General features: G+C 43.7%; 1 protein-coding gene and 1 long non-coding RNA gene across 3 annotated transcripts in view; one reads left to right on the plus strand and one right to left on the minus strand.

The window, feature by feature from the left end:
* Window positions 1-1745, minus strand: part of PPM1K (protein phosphatase, Mg2+/Mn2+ dependent 1K) — a 22564-nt gene extending 20819 nt beyond the window's left edge. The window contains exon 1 of one of the 2 annotated variants that reach the window (XM_082461827.1): window positions 1589-1745. The gene's annotated coding sequence lies outside the window, so the exon portion shown is untranslated. Of the gene's footprint in view, window positions 1-858; window positions 1050-1588 lie in introns of those variants that run through there. The other variant, XM_082461828.1, reaches the window with a different exon arrangement.
* LOC309660852 lies at window positions 1154-13213 on the plus strand. Its single transcript, XR_014263680.1, has 2 exons — window positions 1154-1537; window positions 5568-13213. It is a non-coding gene; the product is annotated as an uncharacterized lncRNA (long non-coding RNA).
* The last annotated feature ends 200 nt before the right edge of the window (window positions 13214-13413 follow it).

The following is a 13413-nucleotide window of genomic DNA, read 5'->3' on the forward strand; positions in this document are numbered from 1 at the left end:
GAGGAAACAAAAACAACAGAAACCTCCAATGACTCCTCTTAGGTTTGATGTGAACATATGTATTTGGATGTGTGAATAGAGAAAAGAACATGGGAGCAATGAAAAGTATTCATCATTCTAATTCCATAAATATCTTGTAAAACATTTCAGTTAATGTGGATACAGACCATATTCCAAACGTTCATTTAAGAAGAATTTTCCAGAACAACTGAGTATAAGGTGTGTATTTTATCCTTTTTCATTTCCTCTAGAGCACCTAATACAACGGTGAGATCTACACATTAAATTTTCAGTAAATTTAAAAAATAAAGAAGAAGAATTTTCCTTTACGTTCTATCACCAGCACCTCTCCCCCTCTCCCTCTTCTTTAAGATTCCAGTCAAGGGAAGTAGGTGCCTGTGTTGGTGAACAACAGAAACCGACTAAGGTTGCAAGAAAAAAATCCTGAAAAATTATAACTGAGGCTTTTTTTCTCCTAGACTACGACACTATCGCTGTCTTTCAAGACCATCATAATCTGTCACCTTAGCTGCCCAATTCTGAAAGCGCCGACCACCTCCTTCTTTCCTCCGCACTGGCGGAGTGTGCAAGGACCGGAGAGGCTCCCAGTCTGAAGCTCAGAAAGGCCCGTGGAGCTTTAGAGACTCCAAATTCCCTGGCTGTTGCCACCCGGAGTCTCGCCTTTGTCATCTCCTGGGGAAATCTCTAATCTACAGACAGCGGCTGCGAAAGAAGCCGTCAGCAGCCTCAAGGCCTTGAGATTATAGTGCGCTCTTGGCAAAGCAAGACCCACGTCCTCAGATCGACCCCAGCCAGGGCTCTGCATCCTTCTCTCCTCCGATCCCCTGAAAAGCTCACCCTTGGACAGTTCGGGATCCTGGGCTTGGCTCGCTGGCCCGGACAGCTGAGCGACCCAGGGCGATACACCGCAGCGAGCGCAGCCTCCCGCCGGCGCGGCGCGCGGCACTGCGGCCGGCTGGGTTCCCTCGCGCACCTTCCGCCGCCCGGTCCCCGCCTCCCAACCACAGTCTCCGCGGACAGATTCCGGCCGCCGCCACGTCTCCCTCGGCCCGGCCGCAGCTGCAGCGGCGACAAGGCGCTGACCCCCGCAGCATCCTCGCGTCCGGGGGTTGGCGCTAGGCGACTCGGGGCCTCGCTAAAGGCAAGCGAGGGCGGGCGGCCCCTGCTTCCCGTCCATCGACCCTTCCATGGTTCCCTCCCCCCTTCCAGCCCGGCCCACCACCCTCGCTCGGCAGGAGCCTCCAGCTCGCAGTCAAGTTCAGGCCGAGCGCGCAGGCTCCGCAGGAAATGCCGGCAGCCGGTGGCTCAGCCAAGGTGGGCCCCGCCCGGACATGCTGCTCCAGACCTCAAAAAGAAAGCAAGCTGCGCACAGAGAACCCAGGCACTGACCGCCGGGCTCGGACTGAAGGGGCTGGGGAACTAAACAGATATTTCCGCTCCCCTGCCCTCCCTGGGGAACCCTCCTCCGTTTACCCTCCATTCCGCGGACCGGGAGCAGTGGGCTGTGCCCGCGTCCGTAAGTATCATAAACGGTTAAATAAATGAAGTACACTCTCCAGGCTCTTACCTCGTGATGGCAATGCCCCTGGAAAAATTTTAATTAGCTAACGGAGGGCGGGAGAGGGGTTTTCTGTAAATAAGGCTGCCTTCTCCGATGTTTCCAGTCTCTGGAGCAAGCAGTTAGCACAGCCGCTGGCTCATCTGCTGGAAATTCTCGAGAATTTTTCTCGGGCAGCTGCCAGATGGAGAGGGGAGAAGTCTGTTCCCGCTGACTGATGGCAGCTCCGACCAATCCGCGCTCAGCAACGAGGCGCGCCCGCCTCCCGGGCTCTCGGTCGCAGCCAATCACAGGTTCTGACGGGACCGAGCCTCCCCGCAAGGGCAGTTGGACTTGGCTGACTTTCAGCAGCGCACCGCAGAGCGACGTCGACTTGGGCCAGTGGTGGCTCGCGGGGATGTCGGCCCTTCCGAAGGCCGTGGCGCTCTGGCCAATGAGGGAGCGCCTCGGCGGTGGGTGAGGTCGAGAAATTTGGTCCCTAGCCAGGGGGTTGAGGAGAGGAGGTGTGTCGCTTGGGGCAGTGGAGCGGTAGTGACAACTAGGAAAGCCAGAACGGAATGCCAACACTTTGCCTGGGCGGAGGTAATGAAAGGCATCTGGTTTCATTGCTATTCTTTGAAAAACTCACAGGGCACCGTTCTTCGTGACTGAACAGGCATCTCGTGATCCCTTGAGAATGTGTGGGGGTTTTTGCACTTTTTAAAAAAAATTATTTATTTATTTATTTATTTTTGGGGGGTTGGGCTGCACCGCGTGGCATGCGAGCTCTTAGTTCCCCCACCAGGGATGGAACCCCTGCCCCCTGCAGTGGAAGCCCGGAGTCCTAATCAGTGGACGGCCAGGGGACTCCACTCGAGAATGTTGATTCATTTATTCCACAAGTATTTCTGTGTGTTTAGGGAGGACCTTTTGTGTGCCAGGCACTGGAGATAAATCTTGACACAAATAGACATGATAGATGCCTTCATAAAGCTGCCAGTCTAAAGAGGAGGAAGAGGGAGAAGACAGAGGTAAACAAGCAGATAACATAACAAATCATGTCAAGGAAGGGAATAAACAGATGTGGATACAGAGGAAGTTGAGGTTAGCTAGAGAGGGTTGTTCTATAAGAACTTTATAACGTTTAAGCAAAGAGTGAGAAGATCAGTCAGCCATGGAACCTGGAAAGTGATGATTGTTCTGGGCAGAGGGGACAGCAGAGCAAATGTCCTGAGGTGGGACAGCTTTGACATTTTGGAAGAACAGAAAGGCCAGTGTGGGTCTAGTTTAGAGGGAGGGAGAGAGCAGCATGACAGAAGGAAATGAGGTAGACAGAGGCCAGAGGATGTAGCCAAGACTTGGAATTTGCTTTACATTTTAAATATAAGGAGACTCTACTGAGGCATTTTAAGCAAAGGAGAAAAAGGATCTGGTTTAGACTTTAAACTGCTTTGGTTAATGTGTAGGTGAACAGGTTATTGGGAGACTGGTTAGGAGACTAAATCAGAGGAGCTCCAAGGTGTGAGATGACCTGTTTTAAACTATGGTGATATCACTGGAGGTAGAGAAAAGCAGAGATTTTAAAGATAAATTATTAGCTTGTTTTGACATATTAGGTATCCCAGTCCCCGGACAACTGTTCTGAAACCAGGGCTCCCTGGAATTTTCTGTTCTTTAATCATTTTATTGAAGCCATATATATACACACACACACACACGCACGCATACACATGCATATCTGAACCATCAGACAAGGCAATCTTATTTACAGAAAGCCCCTCTCCCACCCTGTTATGTGTGTGTGTGTGTGTCTCTCTCTCTCTATATATATATAAGTGCATATATCCCAAATGTATACAGCTCAGTGAATTTTCACAGTCTGAACACACCTGTGTATCCACCACCCAGATCAAGAAACAGAACATTATAAACACCCAGGGACTGCATCTTACTGCCTTCCGGTCATTGCCTATCATGACTTTCAACAACATAGATTAGTTTTGCCTGTCTTTGGACTTGATACATATAGAATCACGAAGTATACACTCTTCTGTGTTTGGCTCTTTATTCAACTTTATACTTATGAGATTCTTCCATACTGTTGCATATAGTTGTAGATTATTCATGTTATTTCATTCTGTAAATGTACCTTTGAATTCATCCTTCTGATGCACATTGGGGTAGTTTTCAGTTTGGAGCTATTACAGATAGTGCTACTATAAACATTCTAGTACATATCTTTTGGCCTTTTCTTTTGATGGAGCGATTTGGTGGCTGAGTTTTAAATACAATTAAGTTATTTTTGAATCTGTTCATCAGTAATATAGTACCATGTATTGCAGTATCTCAAACATACAGACACCAGATCATGAAGGGCTTTGCTCTCACAAATGTGAAAACTTTTGGCCACAAGAACTGTTGACATGAGAAATTTTAAGTTTGGAAGTCTAAAACACTTGTAATTATGTATGGCATTTTGACCTTCTTTTTAAGCAGTTGCAAACTGCATGTCCAGGATTTGAGAACATCATGACTTTGCTACATCCTTTTATTATAATAGACTGTGATTCACAGGCATATGATAAGCAAGGTCAGTTAGGCTGTCCTGAAGAATATGCGTATGTTTGGTGCTAATACAGTCCTTGGACTTTTATTTGAAAACCATACCATTCCACATCCTACCACAGTTGATTAGGAATAAAGCCAGCAGTTTACTTCTTTAGAATTATTTATTTCTGCTTTTTGCATCTCTGAAGCATGGCTAAATGTAGTACAAATGTACATATACTCAACATGCGGGATCACTGCATAATGTCCAAAAGAATCAAGTGGATGCAACACTCCATACTTCATTAAGTTGAGCTCCTTTTTATTTCACTTTATATTTTAAAGACTTGAACTATTTGATAGTAGTCACTATCGGGCAATTATCCTCAAGATGGGTCACAAGGCTGTGGGTGGATAGGTCGCAGGGGGCCTTATAAAATGTAAAGTGAGGACGTAAACCATTTGCGACTTAGGCTAATGAACCACTGAACTGGAACCGTTACAACTTGAATTGAGGCGTATTACAGATGTTAAGAGTTGGAGCAAAAACTGATTGGAATTGGTCAGCACCAAACCGGAAGTGGTTAGGAGTGCAGCTAGAGGCAAGATTTTATAGAGAAGATGTGAAAGCCAAGCAAGAAGATGATTTGATTGGCTACAGGTTAAACAGTTACCTTATCTGGGGAAGTCTCTTTGGCTTTGCGGTTGGTTGTCCTTAGGTTTTCATGTCTTAACCTTAGGGCACTACAGATTTAGGTTTTGGCTTGCTTACTTAGGCTACTAAGGCGTTAAAGCCACCTCAGTCTAAGGGCCTCCTTGTTTAATGAATTTAACACTACCCATTTTCCTGATCAGTTGCTAATGCTCCTGGGAGCCAAATACTGTGTAATAATGAACTGATAATTTTATTAATATTCACCCATGAATAACCAATTTTGTTTCTTGTTAAAACATTAGAGATGGTATTTTTGTATAGTCAATGAAGGGTACCAGAATATGCGACCCCCAAAATACACCTCTTTGGATTGTTTTGAGCTAAAGGCAACTGACGACCAGGAGATGCAGAAAAAGCTCTTCACCTCCCCCTGCCTAAAAGTAGAGTATAAATTTCCCCTTTAGTAAAGGAAATTTACATTTATAAAGGAAATTTCCATCTTTCATGGTGGCTCCAGGAAGTACCAGGAAGAGTGCTACTCCCAGAGATAACTGTTATCGCCTGAGAGACTCCTTTCTACATAACAAGACAACCCTTATTTAATACACGTTTCCTCCCCTTGCATTCCTGTAACTTGCCTTCCCTACTCCCAAGCCCCTTTTCCTTTGTTTAGCCTAAAATAGTATATAAACCTCAATCATCTGGTCTCCTAGAGTCTCATTTCTTTATGAAATTTCCATTCATACTTAACAGGATTAAAACTGTTTTTTCTCTTATTTATTTGTCTTTTGTCAATTTGATTTCCAGGGTCCCAGCCAGAGAACCTAAGATGGTAAAAGGAAACATTTTTTCTTTTCCTCCATTAGAATCAGCAGTTCTCCAGGTAAGACTCTGGACGCTACTTCTGGCCTCATGCCTAAAGTGTGAGATATTAAGGTATATTTTTCCACAGTTTAGGTCGTTTTCTATCTAGAATTTCCAGCCCAGATGTCCCTTCTGTGTGTCACCAGAATAATTGCCAAAACCCTGACACAAACAATTTTTACATCTTGTCTTTGAACCCTATTAAAACTTGTAGCAGTGATTTTATCTTAGAATGTAATTGTTGCTTTTTTCCCACAAATATGGAATAAATGAGCTTCATCCAGTACCAGTGTTATAGGGCTCTGAATTATCTTTCCATTTCCACCTGTGACTTTTCTGTTTGGCCCTATCCAAGTATTTAATCTCATTATGCATCATTCCCATATAGGGCTGTTATGAGGAAAATCGTGTTCTATAAATGTAGAAAAGGTTATAAACAAAATTGCATTTTGTTACTTAAATTGCAGAAACTCCAAATCAAGGGAATGGAATGTGATGGTCATTAGCTGCATTTGCCAAGTATTTCCTGCTCTCCACCTCCCAGGCAGTTTCTGGCCCCTTCGTGGGTGGTGCTGTGGGAAGGTAGGGAGCCTGTGACTAGTTTAGGTCAGTGAATTGTGCGTGGAGGTGACAGCGTTTCTGAGTTGGAGCATTTAATGATCCTCTGCAAGACCCCTCAAGGCTTATTTCCCTCTGCCATTACAGCTAACAAAGTTCCAGATCACTGCTTCTCCTTCCGTCCGGTTCCTGAGTAACTAACTGTGAAGAACAGAATCCCGCTGCCAGCCCATCGTGGCCAGATAGCTGAGCCAGAAACAAACCTTTGTGGTTTTGAGCCACTGATATTGTTTGCTGCTACATCTTGAGCTAACTTAACCTAGCCTATCCTGACTCATACAGGTAGTAGCTCCAACTTAAAATCATTTGGTTGAGGTTTTCTTGGGGCAGTTTTATTCAAAAAGAAATTTTCATTCATTTTTTTCAATAACTTTTCATGAAGTTTCTACTGGGTTTATAGCAATGAATGAAAAATATAAATGTCTCTGTTCTCGTGAAAATCGGGAGGGGGCGGAGGAGATAGTAGGCATTTATCTAGGTATGGTGAATGCTATAACTGGAGAAGCATGGCTTTCTCTAAGTGTTATTCTTGGAGTGTTGTGACTCCTCTTCCCCTTTCTGTCTTTGTCTTTCTCTTAAGTCAGGGATTATTCAGCTGCTGGATATTATACAAGCCTACCTAGAAAGGATGAGAAAGAAAAAACAAGTTTCTAACTAACTCTTGAGAAGTATCTTGGACTCAGAGAAAATGTACCTTGCCTGAGCCTGGAATGCCAACATTGCTTTTGACCAATGGGCAGCCTCAGACAAGTAGCTAGCTTTGCTGTGCCCCTCTTTTATCAGATGTAAAATAGCACTAAATATAACCTGCCTTGGCTGACTTTCTAACTGCTACAAGAATTAAATTAAGCAGAGAATTAAGTGGCCCATAAAAAAAAGTGTTATTATTCTTTGAAGATTTTACCTGAAGTAAACTGGAGGAGCCAATAAATAGGTAGTTTAAAAAAAAAAAAAAAGTTCGGTCCACCTCTAAAGCAACATATAAACAAATTAAAATTAAAATTGTACCCTTCCAGCCGTGGGAAATGACACAGAATGACACGGTCAGAGTTGTACCTTCAAGAATCTAAACTCAGTGTTTATTGCCAAGTCATATCGGCTAATGTACTGCTATTAGGCTATGGCTGAAACAAGCCAAAAATTCCCTGTAATCCTCATAAGGAATATTCAGTACTTTTCTTGTCAGTAGAATGAAGGGAATGTACGAATAACTAGCTTTATACAAGTGGGTAAACAACCGAAAAATGCATGCAGCGTTAATAGAAACTGCCATTGTCTTTGAGATCTGTAATTTCAGAAGTATGTACATTTATAACTTGTTGGAAGTACCTGATTTTCTCAACTCATTCCTAAGTCTCATTTAGATTAGAGTTCAGTATCCCAAAGTAACATTGTAAGAGATGATGAAAGGCACATTTGTCACTGGTTGTCAGGCAACCCAAAGCATGCGTTATTGGCATGTACAAACACACCTCCTTATTAGGTATACAGAGTGGGTGTAGGTGCTGAACTGCTTTTCTACTGGTCAGTTTCCCTTCCAATGACAGAAGAGAAAGTATTTTTCCCCCAGTTAATTAGCATACTCTGGGGCAGTACCGGACTGTGTTTCTTACCCTGGTAGTGTTAAATATAGACTTGAAAACCAGCCTTCAGCCTTTATCATTTAAAAGTTACTTTGGCTTTGGGTGTTCTAGATTTTATATACAAAAATACTCCAGAAAAAGTTTTGAAAATTCAAATAAACTAATAGCACATCATGATTCTGCTATGAGAAGTTAGCAAGAGGGAGACTGGTTTTCTTGAAGATACCTTCCCATAAAATAAGAATCGACAATCATCTTCCCAGAATGAAACCAGGAAAGATATCCCCAGGTTGCAAAGGTCAACAGAAATGGTGTTCCCTACCGCCACCCCACCTTTGCATAGACCACAGGGAAGAGGCAGAAAGCTGAGATTCGGGAAGAGGGCAGAGTTACAGCAAAGGGAAAAAAGGGAGGGGGACCAAGAGAGGGACATCAGCCTGCCCACATGAGGGACTGTCATACGGCCTGAAATGTGACCCAATGAAAATAGTGTAGAAATAGATGCTTAGTGCTCTTTGAACTGTATGTAACTGGTTAATGCAAGGTTACATAATATTTTCTACATGTTCTCTCATTCTGTGGCTTCTCCCTCCTCCTAATTCATCCTACACCCACTAGTACTATTTTTCATCTTACAGCACTGTTTCACGAAGCTTCAGAAGCTCCCAATGTCCAATAGTCTTTAAAAAAAAAATTCTAAGGCTGGTATTCACACTTTTCCATGAGCTGTTCCTGCCCTTCAGCAACCTTCTGATCCGCTACTTCCCTAAACGGACACTCATTCCGCCCAAACTCATCATTTCCTAAACCTGCCGTGAGGGTTCTGACCCCCTGGCTCCCTTGCCTCTGCTCAAGGCAAACCTTAACGTTCTCCTCTTAGTTTTCTTAAATCTTCAGAAACGGAAGGATTACAGTGAACGTTTGCCGTGTGATTACTGATTGCTTGTACTCTTAGAAAAGAACCAGAATAGAGTATCACTTTGTGCTGCAAACAAAAATAATAATTGCTAACTGTTGAGGTTCTCCAGAGAAACAAGCAATAGGGTGTGTATGTATGTGTGTGTGGCGGGGGGGGTGAGAGAGAGAGACTGAGATTTAAGGAATTGGCTCATGGGATGTGGGAGCCGGCAAGTCCGAATCTGAAGAGAGAGAACAGACCCTGCATATATTTGGAGGAAAAGTATTCGAGGCAAAGGAGAGGGCACGCACAGAGGCCTGCAGCAGAGTCGCAGGCTGGAGACCCAGGGAAGAGATGACGTCGAACTCACGTCCCAAGGCAGTCTGGAGGCAGATTTCCTTCTTCCTTGGGGGATGTCAGTCTTTCTCTTAAGGCCTTTAACTGACTGGATGAGGCCCGGCCACATTATGGAGGTAAAATCTGCTTTACTCAACCTACTGATTTAAATGTTAATTCCATCTAAAAATACCTTCACAGAGACATCTAGATTTATGTTTGACTAAACATGTGGGTACCTTGGCCTAGTCAAATTAACACATAAACTTAACCATCACACTAACCCATACAAATGCTTATTCTGTCCAGGCAGTGTTCTAAATTCTTTACGTGTATTAACTCATTTACCTCTAACAACCCAATGAGATAAGGTTATTATTATCTTCCCCATTTTACAGTTGAGGCACACAGATAGATTAAGTAATTTGCCTGAGGTCATACAGCTTATAAATGATGCCTTGCCAGGACTTGAATTTTTACAGCCTGGCCCCAGAGTCTGTGTTCTTAACTGCTGGTCTGTTCACCTCTCAAGAAGAAAAAGTGAAAGCTGAACTCACAGATACCTTACATGTTCTTCCTGCTGCCTCCATAAATATCTTTGCCTGCCATTAACATCTGTTGGAAATCAGCTTTTTACAGAAACCTTATGTATGTCCACACAATAGCTCTTTGATGTAGGTAGTGTTATCCCTGTTTTACAGACGAGGAAAATTTGAGGCACAGAGAAGTTAATGATTTGCCCCAGGCCACGAAGTAGTGAGTGGAAAGCAGGCATTAGCGTAGGACCCTCAGTCTCCAAAGCACATGCCCTGACCAAAATGTCTCTCTGTATGTTAAAGATGTTCCTACTCATCTCTGTTTTGAAGACTTTAAATTACTTTAACCAAAGTTGGCTTTGCAAATTAACAAAAATTGGCTTCCTGTTTTGATGTGTTCCACAAGTGAAAAACACTGTACACATAAGCCTAAATTTCTGACTAATTCAGGCACCAGAAAAGAACATAGATTGTAACTAAAGAACATAGATTGAATGGAAAGAAAAAAAGAAAGAGCATTTCCTGTTTTACCAGGTAGGGACTAGCTAGTATCATCTACTGGGGGCCTGCTGCATTTAGAGAAAGAGCAAGGGGCAAACACATCCCTCTGAAGCACTGAAGTGGGAGAAAAGGACCAGTTAGAGTAGAATACAGATTGAACCTGAGCAGTGACTTCGCCTGAGCCTAGCCTGCTGGCAAGAAGTTCAGTGGGCAGGAAAACATACAACAGACATGGCCCGTTTTGCAGTGTTGGCTTGCTGCGCTGGAATTAGGTGAACCTACTGTCTGTTTATAAGGGACTGATGTAGAAAGTTTTATTTATGATGTAGAAGGAGTTTTGGTTTCCCAGGGGGGCCCGTGAGAAGGCAGAGCATACTATTTACTGTTGATAAGGATCATAATGGAGTAATGTTTGCCACCAGGGATCTTTCACCTCTGTCTTCTTAACTCACTGACGAAATTTGTAGCCTGGGAGGGGAAAGGCCCCGGAAGTTTTTCGGCCTGTCCAGAAGTCGGTATATGACCAAAGAATTTTAGAGCTGGGAGGTATCTTTGAACTATTTTCCTCCTCTTCCTCTCCCCTTTATTTTTCAGAAAATTAAATGCAAACTCTGAGAGGTGAAGAGATTTGCCCAACGCCACAGAGCTGGTAACTACAGGCTAGAATTATAGGCCAGATGTTTAGTGTCCCAGGCAAGTACTGATCCAGCCTCTTCACACTGTGTGTGACCAGAGCCACTCCTGACTTTAGACAACCTAGTCAATGTTAGGAATTTTTATTGTTCCCTGTCCTTGCCTAGAACACCCTACCTGGTCCTGAGCTTGCTTGCCTCTGACTCTGTTTCCTGCTTACAAAATGTCTTTCTTCTTTCTCCTCTCCTCAATTAAAACTCTTTTGTTTGCTTAATAAATGGCTGTTCATTCATTCAAATAATATTTATTTAATACATCCTCCTATGTACTAGAAACTATTCTAGGAGCTGGGGATATAGCAGTGAGCTAAACACACAAAATTTCTGTCCCTGTGGAACCTACACTCTAGAGAAAGGAACAGAAAACCAAACAGATAAATATATTCTTTGATATCTGTAACAATGAATGGTCTGTAGAAAAATAAATGATGAATAATGGGATAGAGAAGGGAATATGTGCTATTTGAGGTGTGGAAGTGAGGGAAAGCCTGGCATTGGGGGGCAGGAACCATAATGAAGGAGGGGAGAGAACAGACCCTGCGTATATTTGGAGGAAAAATATTCCAGACAGAGGAAAGGGCACGCACAAAGGTGCTGCAGCAGAGTGGCAAGGAAGCCTGCGGGACGGGAACATAGTTAATGAGTGAAATTAAGCAGAAATGAGGTCAGAGAGAAACCAGAGTCTGTAAGACGTTGGAGACCGAGATAAGATAGGGAAAGGAAAGGACAGAAAAGAAAAGGAATTTGGACTTGATTCTCATTGTTGAGAAGACTTGGGGAGAGAGAGTAGGTGAGGGTTGTGAACTGATTTGTGATGAAAAGGATCACTCATGTTGCAGTGCAGGGAGTGAACCCTGGGAGAGGCAAAAGCAGCAGCTAGGAGACTAGGTAGAACGTTGTTGGAGGAGAATGGAGAGGTTCACCTTGAGGATGTTAACTTCGTGACGTCCTGTAAACATACAATAAAGCTTTTGCGTAGGACTTAGATATATTCATCTGTGGTTCTGAAATCACACAACCCAGATAGGACTTCAACCCACGGACCTGGACTCGAGCCCAGTCAAAATTCAGACTGGGACTTGAACCCACTGTCTTTTAATTGAGATCACACAGCTGATCTCAGGACTTAAGGAAGCTCATGTTCTTTATGTCTCATCACCGAAAGAATTCAGTGAGAGGCAAAGTGATAGGTAAGAAGTGGATTTATTTAGAGAGATACACATTCCATAGACAGAATGCGGTCCATTTCAAAAGGTGAGCACGGCCTTGGGAGAAACACTACAGAGACAGAAGTGGGCCATCTCAGAAGGCTCAGAGGCCCCAAAATATGGGGTGGTTAGTTTTTACGGGCTGGATAATTGCATAGTCTGATGACTGGGAGGATTATTCCAACTATTTTGGAGAAGGGTTAGAGATTTCCAGGAATTGGGCCACCACCCACCTTTTGACCTTTTATGGTTGGCCTCAGAACTGTCGTGGTGCTGGTGGTGTGCCATTTAGCATGTGCTAATGTATTACAGTGAGCATATAATGAGGCTTAAGGTCCACTGGAAGTCAAATCTTCTGCCATCTTGGACCAAGTTGGTTCTAACCAGTGTTTGTCATGTCCTATGGCTATGTTATTCTATTAAAGGTCGTACCCTGACCCCTTCCCTCCTGTTTCAGTTCCAGGGAGAAGTCAAGGTGAAAGGCATACATTCAGGAGTCATCAGTGTGCAGATAGAATTTAAAACCATGAGGATGAGATCGCCTAGGGAGTGAGATGGATGGAGAAGAGAGGAGGCTGGAGGTCAAAGCGCTGGGATTTTGCAGAATTTAGAAGTTGGCAAAAGGAAGAGGTCCAGGCAAAGGTGACTGAGAAGGAATAGTAATGAGGTAGGAGGAAAACCAATAAAAAGTGAGAGAAAGGCAATAAAGAAAATTTCAAGGAGAGTGTAAGCAGCTGTTTGATGATTAGGCTTGAGCATGTAAAGGTCATCGAAGACCCAGACAAGATCAGTGTCAGTGCAGTGAGGGCACATAAACGTGATTGGCATGAGTTCAAGAGAGAATGAGAAGTAAGGGAGCCAGCAATCTAAAAGTACTTGAGGAGTTTTATTTTAAGGTGGGGCATAGGAATGAGGCAGTAACAGAGGGGTATTTTTTTTAAGATGGAAAATATTATAGCATGTATGCATGCTGATGAGAATAATTTGAAGGGAATGAAAGACTGACTTGCAGGAAAAGGAGCAAATTAGTCATCTAGGATGGAGGAGGAGCTGGAGGACCCAGGTGAGCTGGCAGGGTAGCTGGGCAGATCTAAGGACCCCCTTGAGGTTAGGTTCATGATTTGGTGTGAGACCAGTTAGTGTGTGTTAATGTCTTTCTCCAGCCGTACTCAGCTACTTGGGTGCAGAGGCAGATTAGGTGAAGAGTTAGATTTGAACAGGTTAAGCTTTAGCTACATGGATATAACAAAGCAGGGAGGTGAGAAACTATAACAATGGACCATGGAATCCCAACTGGATAAACAGAGAAGAGAGGGCATGAGTGGTGCCATGGAAATTAAAAAGCCGGCAGGGTCAATCACTTGGAGATACTGGCCATGGTACAAACCCAGGACAATGTCTTTTTTTTCCCAAAATA

The sequence above is a fragment of the Balaenoptera physalus genome (genome assembly GCF_965194825.1).
Source record: "Balaenoptera physalus genome assembly, chromosome: 5".
In the NCBI taxonomy this organism is placed as follows: domain Eukaryota; kingdom Metazoa; phylum Chordata; class Mammalia; order Artiodactyla; family Balaenopteridae; genus Balaenoptera; species Balaenoptera physalus.